General features: G+C 36.5%; 1 pseudogene; it reads left to right on the forward strand.

Moving 5' to 3' along the window:
- Positions 1–4,117: 4,117 nt before the first annotated feature.
- Positions 4,118–5,861, forward strand: LOC128169695 (uncharacterized metal-dependent hydrolase YcfH-like; annotated as a pseudogene).
- The last annotated feature ends 9,420 nt before the right edge of the window (positions 5,862–15,281 follow it).

Raw genomic sequence — 15,281 nt, forward strand, 5'->3', positions numbered from 1 at the left:
TTGCCAAGTGAGAGTGAGTTGATGACCTCTAGTCCTGAAGAGAAATGTTATTTTTGTTTCATGTTAGATGATAGGGGGGTAGTTTGGTATAAATCTGCTGAGGATAAAGATGCCCTGCAACTTCTTGTGCCTAAAACTATGCGTGAAGAAGTGATGTATTAGTGCCATGACATTCTTTCATCAGGACACCAAGGTATTCAGCGTTCTAAAGTGAATTTTAAGTCGAGTTTTTATTGTTGGCGGATGGTCGCTGACATGAAGAACTATGTTCTCACATGTGATGTCTGTTATAAAAAAGTGGAGTCCATTACCAAATTGTTCTGCTTTGAAGAGTTATCAAGCAGGTAGTCCAATGGAAAAATTCATCTTGATTTCCTACGACCATTACCTCACACAGAGAACGGAAATGAATACATACTCATGATGGTGGAAAGCTTTACAAAGTGGGTGGAGTGTGTCCCACTACCATCACAGACAGCGGAAGTGACTGCAAGAGCTGCCATCAATGAATTTTTATCAAGGTTTGGGTACCCGTATGAAGTGTTTACAGATCAGGGAAGGAACTTTGAGAGCGAGCTATTCCGAAAAATGTGCGAGATCTTGTGGATCCATAAAACGCGGACTACACCGTACAGACAATCAGGGAATGGCCAAGTTGAGCGTTACAACCGCACCCTTATGGTGTTACATTGATGGCTGTCCTAAGAGCTGGTATCAGTACTTGGGCCTATCAGCAGGTGCTTTGAGGTCTGCTATCAATAGGCACACTGGGTACACAGCAAACAAATTGATGTTAGGGAGAGAAGTCAAAGTGCCCGCAACTATCCTGTATCGACCAATGATTTTCAAAATGGGAAGGAAGGAGAAGTAGATAAATATGTGTGTGATTTGCAAGAATATTTGCAAAAGTCACATGAGACTGCCAGGGATAAGTTAAAAGCCACACAAAAAAATGAAGCAGGATTTTGATATAAGAGCCAGAGAACACCAATTTAAATTAGGTGAAGCTGTGTACTGGCACCAGAACGCAGGAAAGAAGGTAGAGTCAATGTGGATAGGCCCAGGTGTCATAGTTGAAGCAAAGTCCGACACACTTTTTGCTGTGAAGTCATGTCGGGAGGTCAAGATCATGCATCATGAAAAACTTAAGGTAGCTCGTGGGTTTACTGCTTGTGAGAAAACATATCCTGAAAATTTGTCCACGTGATCTATAGGTTTTAGAGTTTTGTTTCTAAAATTTATTTGAAATTCGTCTGCGCGGTAACAATGTTATTGTGTTTTAAACACACTGTCGCTGATAAAATTAAGCAACACCATTTCAATGAAATATATACTGTAAAACGAGAAAATTTGGCGCATACTGTGGAATCATTAATTTTCGTGGGGGTCAATTTTCGTGGATTGCTAGAATTTTACAGACTCGTGGGGACGTAATTTCGTGTATTCTCTTATATCTACAAAAGGAAACATGACTTTATTACTTCAATTTATTAATTCGTGGAGGATGTAAATTCGTGGATAAGAGGTACCCACGAATTCCACGAAAATTGAGCCACCACGAAATCTAATGATTCCACAGTACGTATTTTAGCGCAAACGCAAGTGCCAGTACAATAGGGCAATCATATTTTAGCGCATGCATCTTTTCTTTAAAAAAGAATACAAAAAATGTTGTAGTTTGATAAACGATCACGCCCAAAATTTAGTTCTGTGTTCACTCAAGCACATGAACACAACAACTTTAATTTCTATCTCGCATGCAAGGTAAACTGTCTTTGAGAACAATACACTTACTTTTGTGTAAATCGTCAGTAGATAGATATGAAAACTTCATTTATTGGCGATGATGTGTAATTTTTGTTGGTAAACAAATTTGAGTTATCGGACTTTGAATTTAACGTGTCGACTTGGATAACACTAGAAGAGTCCCGAAACTAAAAGTGAAATCGAATGCTACATTTACCATGAGTTTTGATCACCATGAGAGAATCTTTTTCACAGTAATTTTACATTAAAAAACCCACAAAAAATAGGTATTGTCTTGTTATCTTTATATCCACTAATCAGAGATCAAAGAAATTATGATCAATCATGTATTGTCAGCATTAACGATCGCCACGCTTAATCACATTTTCACCTTGAGGGGCTAAATGGAAGTGGCATGGGGAGAAGCTTAATTTTGAAGGTGCTAATGAGAGATGTTAAAAAGCAATTAAAACTAAATTAATTAATCCATGTTTAGGCACTTATAGCCGATAACCCATACCGTTTACCTGTGTAATTGTTTAAACAAACAGAACCGAGAGCATCTGATATTTAAATGAACACTTCTATATAGCCTTAAAAATGGACTGACGTTATTGTTTTGCAACTTGAAGAAATTTAATTCATATGGAAAACCTTTGGCGCACTATTAATTTTAGCGCTCAGAGGCAGTTGCGCCAAAGGTGCTAAAATTTGTAGTGCGCCATATTTTCTCGTTTTACAGTAGTAAAATGCACATCTTTGTCGAGAAATGCATTTCAAAACTATGCTCCAAATATCAAAACGATTTAGACGAAATTAGATGTACTTAGTAAAATACCAGAGGAGATATTTTTTAATCAATTGATAAAAAATAATCAATATGTGTTCTCGGCCAATTTTTTGCAAAACAACTTCAAAGATTTAAAAGATTTCACAAAACCTTATATTTTCATTATGACGCTAGCCCAACATCATCATTTTCTTACGTCTGAGAACCCAAAAATGATAATGCGTTTATTGACAAGACTAGCTGATTAACACAAATTTGAACATGTAAATACTAATTACATATTATTATCGACTGCACAAATGCAATGTGCAGTCGATAACATATAATGTAATGTGAAGAGGAGAAAAATGGCTAATTCTCTTTTCATGGAGTTCCAACGCATAAACATATCTTATAGAACAAAATGTGACAAAGTAAGTCACGTTTTTATTAATAAAATTTTAGCACTTGATTATTATAAAAGTTTGTAGAAACTACATTTAAGCCTTTTGACATATTTCCTTTTATGTTTCTAACAATCATTTGTCATTTTAAAAAAAATGTATAAGTTTGCTATGACGGTCAACTCTTTACGTCGAATCCTATTGTGACGTCAGCAAACCCGCGAGCTACTTTAAGAAATGTGATGCACGAAAACTGTCAAAGTGGTTGGTAGATTACATGAGATCACGATGATGAGGTAAGTGCTGGCGGATCAAGCAATACAGATAGTGCTTCCGCCAAAGACCCTGAGGAGAGACTTAGGAAACAGCCTGATGGACCATTCAGGGGTACAAGGTCTCATTCAAAGGGTATTACTAAGCATGATGAAACTATTGTTGCAAAACCGCCAAAGAAAAAGGTACGGAAGTCATAATGTGTGTAAAAACAAAATCCAAAAGGGTTAATGGTGCAATGTGATTCCTGCAGAGACTGGTTTCATCTGGAATGTGTGGGTATGACTGCTGAAATTGCAGAAAGCATACCTCTTGCCCTGAGTGTTCTCTTATAGATGGGCAGTAGGAAAAATGTATAAAAGTTTTTGGTAGTTTTATTAGCATTTATTAAACACCCAGAGCTTTTAAGGTATATAACTGGTTTCAAAGTGTCCTCAGATATAATTTACTTGCTAATATATTTTAATTTTAGATTCAGCGATGGAGGAGCAATTCCAATTGTATGTGTTTGATGAGGAGGATGGTATGTTCGAGGAGGAGAGTGCTGGTGGGCTGCAGGAGCCGCTTGGACAAGAGGCCAGTATGACTGTTATTGATCTGAGCCAAAGCAGTGGCTCAGATCAGGAAGTTAACATGCGTCCTTGTCAGGAAAGAACACACACAAAGGAAAGGGGAGTAAGAAAGTGCGCTGTACACAGTTGCAGGGAGACATTTTCAGGAGCTACACCGATGCTTTACAACATTAGGAGGGACCATGCTGGAGGGGCACAGAATCCTGAGGAGTTTGTGTCTTTCCTAGCGGATATATCTGCTGAGGTTTTTCAAACACACCAGAGAGAGCCTGTATTACAGTCCCTGAAGAGGTTAAGGGCGTGGGCTGAGAGACAACTTGGGAGAGTTGACTTGACGTTCTCCAGGCCTGTGCAGGAGGTGGTGAACAGGGTCTCACACTTTTTGGGACTTGACAGCCAAAGTAGTGGGCTGATTACCGGGATAAGTCAATATCTCTGTGTTGAAAGGGGATTCAGCAGCCTGAAGAGGTGGGTCACCGTGTGCCAGTGAAAGCGGAGCTACCCACTAGTGATCCCCCTGCTAGTGATCCCCATGAGTTGCCTGGTAGTGGACTGTCATTGGCACCCTGGATGGATGCCAGCTCCATTTACAGGAGCAATGAATGCCACAGCCCTAGACAGCCGACCCTCCTAAGTGTCAGTCACCATTTCCAGAGGGTGCTTGGTTTATGGTATGAAGGAGGCCCGCATCCCAATGAGGTTAGAGAGTGGGTTGGTGATTGTGAAGGGGATCCACCCAAAGGAGGTGATAGAGCAACAAGGCTGATGTCGCGGCCACCATGAGTTTGTGCAATAGCAAGGGCTGGGCTGTTGGGGAGATAGGCTTGGACTACTCTGACAAAGAACATCACCCCCAGCAAAAGTTCATCCTTGCAGGATTTTCTGCAGAGTTGATCCATCCTCCAATATGGTGTTGCATCTGAAGGGTGCAGACAAGGACAGCTGCAGTTGAGTTCCCACCCAAGACTGCATAACCCTTTTAGATCGGTTGGGCGTGTCTATCCAGGCACCCATCTACCTGCACTGCTTTGTAGGGGGCCCAGCGCAGATCAAACTCTGGGTAGATACCGGGAGGCCGGTGTACTTTGGAGTGAGCGAAAGTGTCCATAGCATGTTGGATACCCAACAGGAAGGTGTTAGAGCTATTCCACAGGATCGAATACTAGTGAAGACCAACAGTCCATACCTGCCATGTGGGGTTGGCTGACCAATGACGCCGAAACATATTGGAAAGGTCTACCAATTGGTTGCGACCGTAAGTGGAAAATCCGTGGAACACCTTGAAGAGGCGGTTGCAAAGAACTTCCGCACCTTCTTCGCTAAGCAGTTGGGCCACCGATACTGATTGTCTGTCCTTTTATATGCAGTGTATTCTCCCAGGATATTTTTACATTCTTTTAAGTTTGTTTCCAGCGAAGGGATCCCTATGGAAGAGAGAGCATGGACCGTCAGAAGAGACGAGAGGGCCTTGAATCATCGTGCTCCTATTCCGGACACCCATTGCCTGTGATTGATTGACAGTGACTTTTTATTTGGTCATGATTTATGAACTGTTAATATCTGTTTTTATAAGTAATGGTAAATCACAATGTTTTAGTTAATTACATTAGCACTGTCAATCATAGGGGTTTAAATTGTATTAATGTATATGTCATTACTTTTGTAATATCTGGGGTCAGGTTTTTGAAATCAGGGGGAGTGTGGTGATTTTGCCCACTATTATAAGTGCGGGGGCGAATTCATCAGGCACCGGATAAATTCGCCCATGCGCAGAGAGAAATAGAGAGAAATCCTGAAAATATTCCAGATAGATGTAATTGTTCAAAATATTGGATGTCTACCTGGTAAGTTGTTGATCATTCCTATCGGTTTCCCCGATTATCTCGCCATCAAAGTGGTGGGAAACACCATAAGCGTTTCCGAGAATATGGTCTGAAATTTAAGCCTCAGAAGTAAGAGCTATTCAAAACTAAGATTGACTTTTTTGGCAGAACCATCAGTGAGAGTGGAATAGAGATGGGAGACCAGTATATAGAGTCAGTATGGGACTGGCCCTCCAGGCCTTGAAAAGTTTTTAGGTTTTGCTAATTACCATCACAGTTTTATACCCCATTTCTCTTCCATTGCTGCCCGCTGTATGCAGTCACTAGGAAATGTGGTTTCCGTTGGAAGACAGAACAACAAAGTGCTTTTGAGAGTTTTAGAGCATTGATGACAGAACCCCCTGTGTTGACTATACCTAATAATCATGGTCAATGTATCAGACACTGATGCTTCGGACTACACAGTTGTAGGAGAGCTGAGTCAAATTCAGAACGGGAAAGAAAGAACTATAGACTATGGCAGTGCAGTGCTATCATCCGAGCAGCGCAGATATTGTACGACGCAGAAAGAGCTGTTGGCAGTTATCAAGTTAACTCGCCAGCAGCAACAGTTCTACTGGTGGCGAATGGTAAAGGACATAAAGCTGTATGTAAAGACATGTGCTCTCTGTGCGAAAAACAAGAGAGCTTCATTGCCAAATAGATCAGATATGAATCGTTATCAAGCTGGAAGCCCGATATAAAGAGTACATTTAGACTTTCTTGGACTTTCCCTAGCATGGAGCAGAGCGATGAGTATATTCTCATGATGGTAGACAACTTTACTAAGTAGGTTGAGGGTGTGCCAATTCCTTCACAAACCTTGGAAGTAACTGCGAGGGCAGCTATCAACGACTTTTTCTCAAGGTTCGGGGATCCCTTCCAGATCTTTACTGATCAAGGCCGTAACTTTAAGAGTGAGCTCTTTTGTAAGGTTTGTGAGATGCTGGGATTCCACAAGTCTAGAACAACTTCCTATAGGCCTTCTGGCGTAATAATTAAGTAGAGTGCTATAATTGCACTTTGATGGACGCAGTTTGCTGTTATAAAGACAGTCAACCTAAAACTTGGGATAAGTATCTTGGTCCACTCGCAGTGGCATTGCAGTCAGCCATAAACCGTCACACAGGGTATACACCAAATAGACTTATGCTGGAAAGAGAGGTGAATGTACCAGCAACCTTGATGTACGGGCACCCTCTGAAGTCTTTTCAAAATGGGGAGGAGGGTGAGATAAACATGTATGTGCAGAAGTTAGAGCAGACCGTGCAAAAAGCACACGATGCCACCAAGCAGAAGTTGAAGTCTGCGCATAAATTTATGAAAACCGCACAAGACATCAGACTGTGTACATGTCCATTCAGGGTTGGCGATTTTGTATATTGGCGCCGCAATGCAGGGAAGAAAGTGGAGTCTAGCAGGGAAGAAAGTGGAGTCTATCTGGAAGGCTCCAGGTATAATTGTAAAGGCCAAGTCAGATACTGTGTTCATAGTAAAGTAATGCAGAGAAGTTCGGACCATGCATCATGATAAATTGAGAAATGCGATGCTACAGAAATACCTCAGTGGCTCTATAACTATCAGAAGCAGGTCATTGATGAAGAGTCAAGCAGTGAGTCAGAGCATAACACACATGTACCAGTGCCGAAAAGTGTCAAGACATTGAAGTCTGTTTTGAAAAAGGCAGAATACACTGCAGTCTCACAGACTACTTCAAGTCAAACTATTGACTGAGGGCCTTACATTGGGACAAGGAGTAGAGCTAGAAATCACCAAGCAGTTACCAGTGAGTCTGTGAAGTTGCAAGATAGCAAGGGCACTAACAAGTTTAAGTATCAGAAAAGGAAAACTTACTGTTTGTGTAATCAGGGTAATCCCAAAGTTTGATGTTATTGTGTGAAGAGGGCAAGGACTGGTCTCATTCCAGGTTTGTTTGAATTTCTGATGACAAGGCCAGGACAAAGCTTAAATATTTGTTTGCCCTGAGTTTTTACCTGGTCCGTGAGATAGTAGGTTTCTCAAGTTGAGTGTTATGTTTTATGATGTGGAAAGGTACTCCACGGTGATGCAGGGTACTGTGTACTGTTTTGTTTGTCTTAGCATTGGTAGAGTGTACCAGATGCTTGTATGTACCTTGGGCTGCATTTGCAGATGAGTGTTTAGATATCCAGTGTACCAAGATGTACAAGGAGTCCATGTACCCATTAGCTGGTTAAAAATGTTAAGGAACATGGATCTTACTTGTTGCTACTCTGGTACATTGTAGTCCCTACCTTACTTGCAGTGCCGGAGTCTTGGACACTATGTCAAAAATTTGCAAAGTGCCTTCATCTTAGAAAAATGTCTGGTGTCTAGATACGGAGTGGTGGATGTCATCGTTAAAAATTGTACCTCATAGTTAATGTCATCGTTGAATCTCTTGGTGGATGTCATCGTTGGACTTCGTTGTAGATGTCATCTTTGGACTTCGTGCTAAGGGAATACTATGTGGACTACCTGATGTGTTGGGGAAAATGGTGGAACTAGACAAGTCGGAGGGGCCAGGAAAAGCAGGAGGTTGGACCAAGACAAATTAGATGCTAGAATCTGACTGTGAAGTTTGTGGACTGTGATGTTGACTGTGAAATCTGTGTTAGTATTTTTTAAAGACCAAAAAAAAACATGTAAAATGTTTTATTTTGTATGTTTTAGGTCCTAAGCTATTAGGATTTAGATATTGTATGTTTATTATAGTTTGCCCTATTGTTCGGGCTGGGATGCCCTCTTTTAAAATGGGGAGGAGTGTGGTGGTCCTGGTGATAGTTGGTACAAATTGCCTGGTTACCGCCTGAACTTGCTTACACGCAAGATGGCATATACATTGCCCTTCCTTTGCCTGTCTTGGAAGACACAAGACATGCTTTATTGCTCTGTGAATTGTACTATTCGTTTACTATTCTATATGTGGCGGTAATTGCTAATAAAGATCATATTACATACCCATTGTGTTTTCTTTCTGCGGCATCACCAGTGACCTGAAGAAATGGTAAGGGATAAACACTATAATATCATCAAAATGCCTTCAGCATTTATACCAAAATCTGCTGTTCACTTCTTAAAATCAAAGTTTTACAGCTCAGAGTTTGATTTTTTAAAATTTTATTTATGCATTTTGTGTTACAAATTTAAATTTTTGCTTGTTGTCAGGAAAATAAGAAGACTGTATTTTTTTCACTTCATTGAGACATGTTGATTTACAATTTTTTAAATCAAGCTAACCCACCGACATAGATTTAAAAAAAAAAATTCTTTCAAAAATAATAAATAAAAAAAGATTAAAATAAAATTTTGAAAAGGTAACCAAATCTATAAAATGTCCCCCTCATCCAAGCATTCCCCCGGATGTGATGGATGAGGGGCATTCTTGGAAGACAGCCTGAGGCTGAGGAGTATCAAGTAGCATTATTTCCTGGCTATTATGCACGGGATCGCCCTTCAAAAAAAGCTAAAAACCTACCTGGAAGTGACGTCACATACCGTATAAATAGTGCTTCCATTGTGATAAACACTCATAATTTTAAAGCAGATTTATTGTCAAATATGTATTTTTATTTGAGGTGGGATAAACAATTCTCAAAACCCATACAGGGAGGGAACCTTGATACTCCTCAGCCTCAGGCTGTCTTCCAAGAATGCCCCTCATCCATCACATCCGGGGGAATGCTTGGATGAGGGGGACATTCTTTTCATCCAGCCTTCGGCATATCGGAGTATCAAGTAGCATCTTCAAAGTATTTGACAATAAATAAAAATCCTTCCAAGTAGAGAAGATTCTCAATCAATGATTTAAATAAACATAGACCATTTTAATAAATCATGCAACTTTGGTCTCATCATGTGGAAACACAAAATTGCTTTATCATCTTAGCCACAAAACACATCAAATGTACCCATTATTTTCCTCACCAATTTCTATAATAATTGTCCATATTGTGGCTGCATGATTAATGTTTTCTCAGAAAATAATGTTTTAAAACCATTCTGCCTCATTTCTCTGTGATATACCGTAATAAAATACATTGTTTGTAAAATCCAAACTATCTAATTTTCTGTCTGTAAGATGTTGATAGAAAGAAGAATGAATTGCATTCATTGAAATGTCAGATTTTACTGTCTGATATATAGGGTACATTATAATACACATATAATACAGCTATAATGTAATTAAATGTATGATCTTCTAGCTTCCAATGTAATGTAGAAAACAAATGTTTTCTTCCTTGAATATAAAGTACCAGTATTATATTCATGTATGATTAAGTTTTGCAACATAACTAAGGTACAATGACCCTCTGATCAGAAAAATATTTACTCTTCGTTAATTACTTATATGTCAATCATTCTTTTATAAACTAAAATCATATTTATATATACATGTATATCCTATTTTGTCTAGCTTATATAGCTATATATTAGGATCAGTTAAGTTTTCTTTGAAACTTAGATATTATCAGTAAAAGCAATAGTATTCACTTGTGTACAGAAGGATGTCAGGTATAATCTTGTCTGATGTCTTTGAACATCAACGTTCCTTCCTTTGAAAATTCTTAAATCAATATCTATGACTTTCCTGGTATGTGGTATTTATTCAAAAATCAAAATGCTAATCTTTCATAACACATCCATTTTGATATATTAATACACTGTACAACCAAACTCTGCATGAATTAATTAGTTTTAAGAAAACTAATTTCAAAACTTGCAATCTTTTCTAAATTTGATAATTATATCTTCAATTTGAAATAGGTTAATATAAATGACCTATGTTAAGATTTTAACCTCTAGCTAGGTACTGTTTTCTCTTAAGAATATGGAATTCATATTTCATTTTCCATAAATCTAATATATGTATCATTATAAACAATCTATTACATGTATTTACATATATACATGTATATTCATGGAGTATATATAACTTTTCCCTATAAAGTGGGAACAATTTGTATGACATTAATTTTTTGTGTATTAACAATTTATGACAAGATATGAAATCTAATATTAAGTTCTTTGTAATGTCATTTTTTGGTCAGCAATATATCTATATTCATGTAATCGCAATAAGACCAACAATTGGGAACTGTAAACAGGACTATTTTTGCCCCATGTTATTTTCTTAGATTGTAAACATTTTTGTCCCAATTAAAACTTGCCCAGACAAAGCTTTGTTTATAGAGAGACAAGGGGAAGGGGATTGTAATTCGCCTAGTCTTCATTAATACACCCACTGGCAAAGAGACAAAAAATAAAACAGGAACAAATGTGTTCCCTGTAATCGTTCTTGGAATTTATGAATGATCAGATATGTTATATCTATGGTAACATTATTTACATATAATATGCCAGCAGCTAAATATGAGTAAACATTTCTTCAATATTAAATATTGTACTATAATATCTTTGTCCATATGATCAAGTGATATATTGATTAAACACAATCACTATCTTGAAATAACTTATTATAATCAAATTTCATATTAAATGAAATAAGCAAAAGTATAAATCCTGTTAATTCATATATTCAATCAATATGACACAATTAGAAAATACAGAAAAAGAACTTTCTCAATCTTTTGCAAAAGAAATTCAATCATCTTTAATATTTAAAAGTTTTTCCCATCATTTTAATTTTCTGTTGCAGCTACTACATAGCCTTGTGTTCACACAATGTCTTAACACATATATCTGTAAAGTTAATATTTTCTAATCTATTCTGATTCAAATTCTGAATAATATGTACCAGAAACGTTCTAAAATCTGTTTTAAATTTGTAGTATCATATATACTAAACACCATTAGCAAGTAAATACATGCAACATTTGTCTTTTCATGAAGACTTCAGTTCTGATGATAAGTTCTGAAGAGATAATCAACATTTGTCTTTTCATGAAGACTTCAGTTCTGATGATAAGTTCTGAAGAGATAATCAATAATTATTCACATATACTGAAAACCATTCCAATGCATCAACTAATACATATATGGTAAGTATATAATAAATGTATGAAAATCAGTTTGTTCTTTGCTTTTTCTCAATATGAACATTGTAAACATGGTGCTAGCTAGTGTATCGTAATTCCATATTAGAGTTACTCATGTAACCCATCTTGACGTATAAAGAGAATCTCAAAAAATAAAATTTCAGTGTCTCTAAATATATAATCAAACATAATCTCATGTTCCATATCGTATATTCAATACTCTATTCAATAACTTATAACTGTATATTGCCAATTTACCATTCAATTATATCTCTTCCACTGCAATATTCTATTACAAATGTATTTTTACATTTAAAATCCTTATCACTGGATTTTTCCTTAAAGAGGACGGTTGTAAAACAACTGATCTCCATTGACAATTTGTCTTGGTATAAAATTGCTTGACATATGGTAAAAGTTTAATTCACCAAATTCTTAAGATAGAAATAAAAGATGGTCACATATAGTCTCTTTCTTTAATATATACTGTACTCTTTCATTTCAATCTAATTGAGCATGTACCATACTTTGGTAATAAGTTTTAATGTTTATTTTTATAACAAATAGGGTTATAGTGAACATTGTATTATTTCTGGATTTTCATTCTGACCACATTGATCCTCTTTCACTCTGAACCTTTTCTTTTGGTTTTATATCTCAGGATTTCAGCAATGTATCAAACAACTTCATTTCTTTATATCATACAGTGTCATAACAATACTTATCAAGCCTTAGTTTCCATGAAGTCTTCATTTAAATTAGCTTAAAATAAATTCATGTGTGGTGTCTGAAATCAAATCATCTAGCTAAGTCAATAAATGTTTGGTTCTTTGTTCCTCAAATCATCCTCATTAATCATAAAATGATGTACAGGTTTATGACTTTTGTAATAATTATGGATGCAAAAAACAATTAAATAGTAAAACCATATTAATTATTTGACTGAATACATGTACATTAATTACCGGTACATGTACTTATTCTAAAAGTACTTTTCAAGTCAAGTATCCTAATGTTTGTTTGATTTCTCTCTATTACTAACTTAGACATATATATGGCTTTCATTCAAATTTTTTAATCAATACTGGTACTCCTGTTTTCAACATTCACTGTCACTTCAGTCAAACTTTATAACTCTTAACTCAAATTTTATATCTGAATAAAACTGCACAAACAATTGATACAATTCAAAACACTGCATAGATTGTCTTTCGCACCCATTACAAACAGTTATCAATTTAATTCTCTAATATTTTATGAATCAGTTCGTCTTTCAAAAAATTCATGATTCTCCAAGATTTTAAGCTTCTTTCTTCCAAACTTTACAACATGCACAACTTCGACTGTACAATGTAATATAAATAAATGTAGTGTAGAAAATCATCTTTTCTGTGACAATAACTTGAAAACACCATATATTATGTGTTATAGAAAACATACGTATACGTAAGCTTCTCATCCCAGAATTAAAACATTTCACAGCCAATGTATTGCTCTGAGAAGCAAAATAAATTCCTGTTTATTTGTGAAATTTCTTGTTTGGTCTTCTATGACACCAAATAATATTACTGATATCATCATCTGTACTTATTTCAACCATGTGCAAACTGGTGCCTTAAAATACTTCTTTTTTATCATGATCAATAAACCAACATTAATTTCATGTAATGTATTGCATCAGCCTGTTCCGATGTTCTAAATTGACATCTTCTTTCACCTACATGATTTAGTACAGTTGTATTATTAACCTGACTGTTATTTTGTTCAAACTTCAGACCTTTGGTCATTTTACTATGAGCATTACATTTTGTAAATTGTGGGTCGTAAACCAATTATCTCCAGTATCAGTCAGCAGTTAAGAGAAATTCCATCTCTTGTCTCATTTATATCCCTGATATTGAGATCAATAAAACCATAAGAAAAATCTGAACACAGCGTGTTCTAATTGTACTGTACTATTTAATATATACACAGCGTGTATATAATCAACTTGCGGTGTAAAATCTTTTATATAGTCCAAGTTCTGAACACAACGTGTTTTATAAACTTACTATCAACCAATACACAACGTGTACTGTAAAACTTGCGGTAAAATATATTCACGACAAAATTCTGAACACAGCGTGTTCTTATCGTGCATTCAACAAATACACAACGTGTATTGTACAACTTAAGTTGTAAAACCACATGAACCATGTGTAAAACGAAATGCACGGATTATCAATCCTTTCAAACCAAGACTTCGTCATTGGTAGATTTAATTCGTTTTCAAAGGTTTTACAAACCTTGCAACTAAGACCACGTCTTAGAAAATTTATTAACACCGCAATAACCATATAACCGACAAGGGCTCATGTCCCGATGTCGCCAGAAAAAATATGAGTGTTTATCACAATGGAAGCACTATTTATACGGTATGTGACGTCACTTCCAGGTAGGTTTTTAGCTTTTTTTGAAGGGCGATCCCGTGCATAATAGCCAGGAAATAATGCTACTTGATACTCCGATATGCCGAAGGCTGGATGAAAAGAATGTGGAATTAATATATTTCATTTCAAAGATAAAATATTTGCAATATCTTAATATAAGCAAATTTCGGTGTAATATGTTACTGACATCTTGTGTATTTACGGGTATTAGTGATGCAGAAGATCTGTTTACAAAGTCTAAATGATTTCTGATAATCTGGTTCTGCAGAGAAGGTCAAAATTGTACAGATGGACGCTAGACAAAAGTTCTCAGAAAAGCTCACAAAAGCTTTCAGTTAAGGTGAACTAAAAAGAGCTAAATTATAGCATCATGCATTGAGAGAGAACTCACAGAATTTCCCAGACTGTGACAGTTTACTGGACTGGAACCAGCATGGGAAGGAAAAGTGAATCCTGGCATGGATCCATTCCATTTGATGTAAGATGAGCCACTACAACAGACACCGCAAAAGGTTGTATGAGGAAGTGAACAGATCCTAAGGGGACAGGACATAGAGCCACACATGTAGCTATAGCTGTTGGTCACTTTCATATACTACCTAGGAAGTTTATTTTTGCAAATGTAACATTGCAAAGAGTTCAGTAACAAGAGGCCCATGGGCCACATTGCTTACCTGAGTAACGACAGCCATTAAAAATCAGTTTAAATTATGGAGTCAAACAAACTTTCTGAACAAGGTAGTAAAATAGACTTGAATCAGCACTACCTAAGGGTTATCCACACAAGATTCAGCTTGTCTGGTTGATTAGTTTTTGAGAAAAAGATTTTTTTAAAAGTTCAAACACAACACCCCCCCCCAGCAATCCTACCCCACCTTTCCTACCAAGGATTATGATTTGAACAAACTTGAATCTTCCTACCTAAGGATGTTTCCTCACAAGTTACAAATTGTCTTGCCAGTTGGTTTTCGAAAAGATTTTTAAAGACTTTTCTCTATATAGATTCATATGTAAAAATTCAATCCCCCATTGTGATTCCTGACTCCACCCTTCCTGCAGAGATCATGATATGAACAACCTGAAAAAACACTTCCTAGGGATGCTTCCACACAAATTACAGCTTTTTTGGCCAATTGTTTATCTTTTATAATTTCTTTTTCAAAAACCCACAAATTTTTAATGATCTATTTTTGATGATTTTAAATCTTT

This window comes from Crassostrea angulata, unplaced genomic scaffold (assembly GCF_025612915.1).
Source record: "Crassostrea angulata isolate pt1a10 unplaced genomic scaffold, ASM2561291v2 HiC_scaffold_179, whole genome shotgun sequence".
NCBI classification, from domain to species: domain Eukaryota; kingdom Metazoa; phylum Mollusca; class Bivalvia; order Ostreida; family Ostreidae; genus Magallana; species Magallana angulata.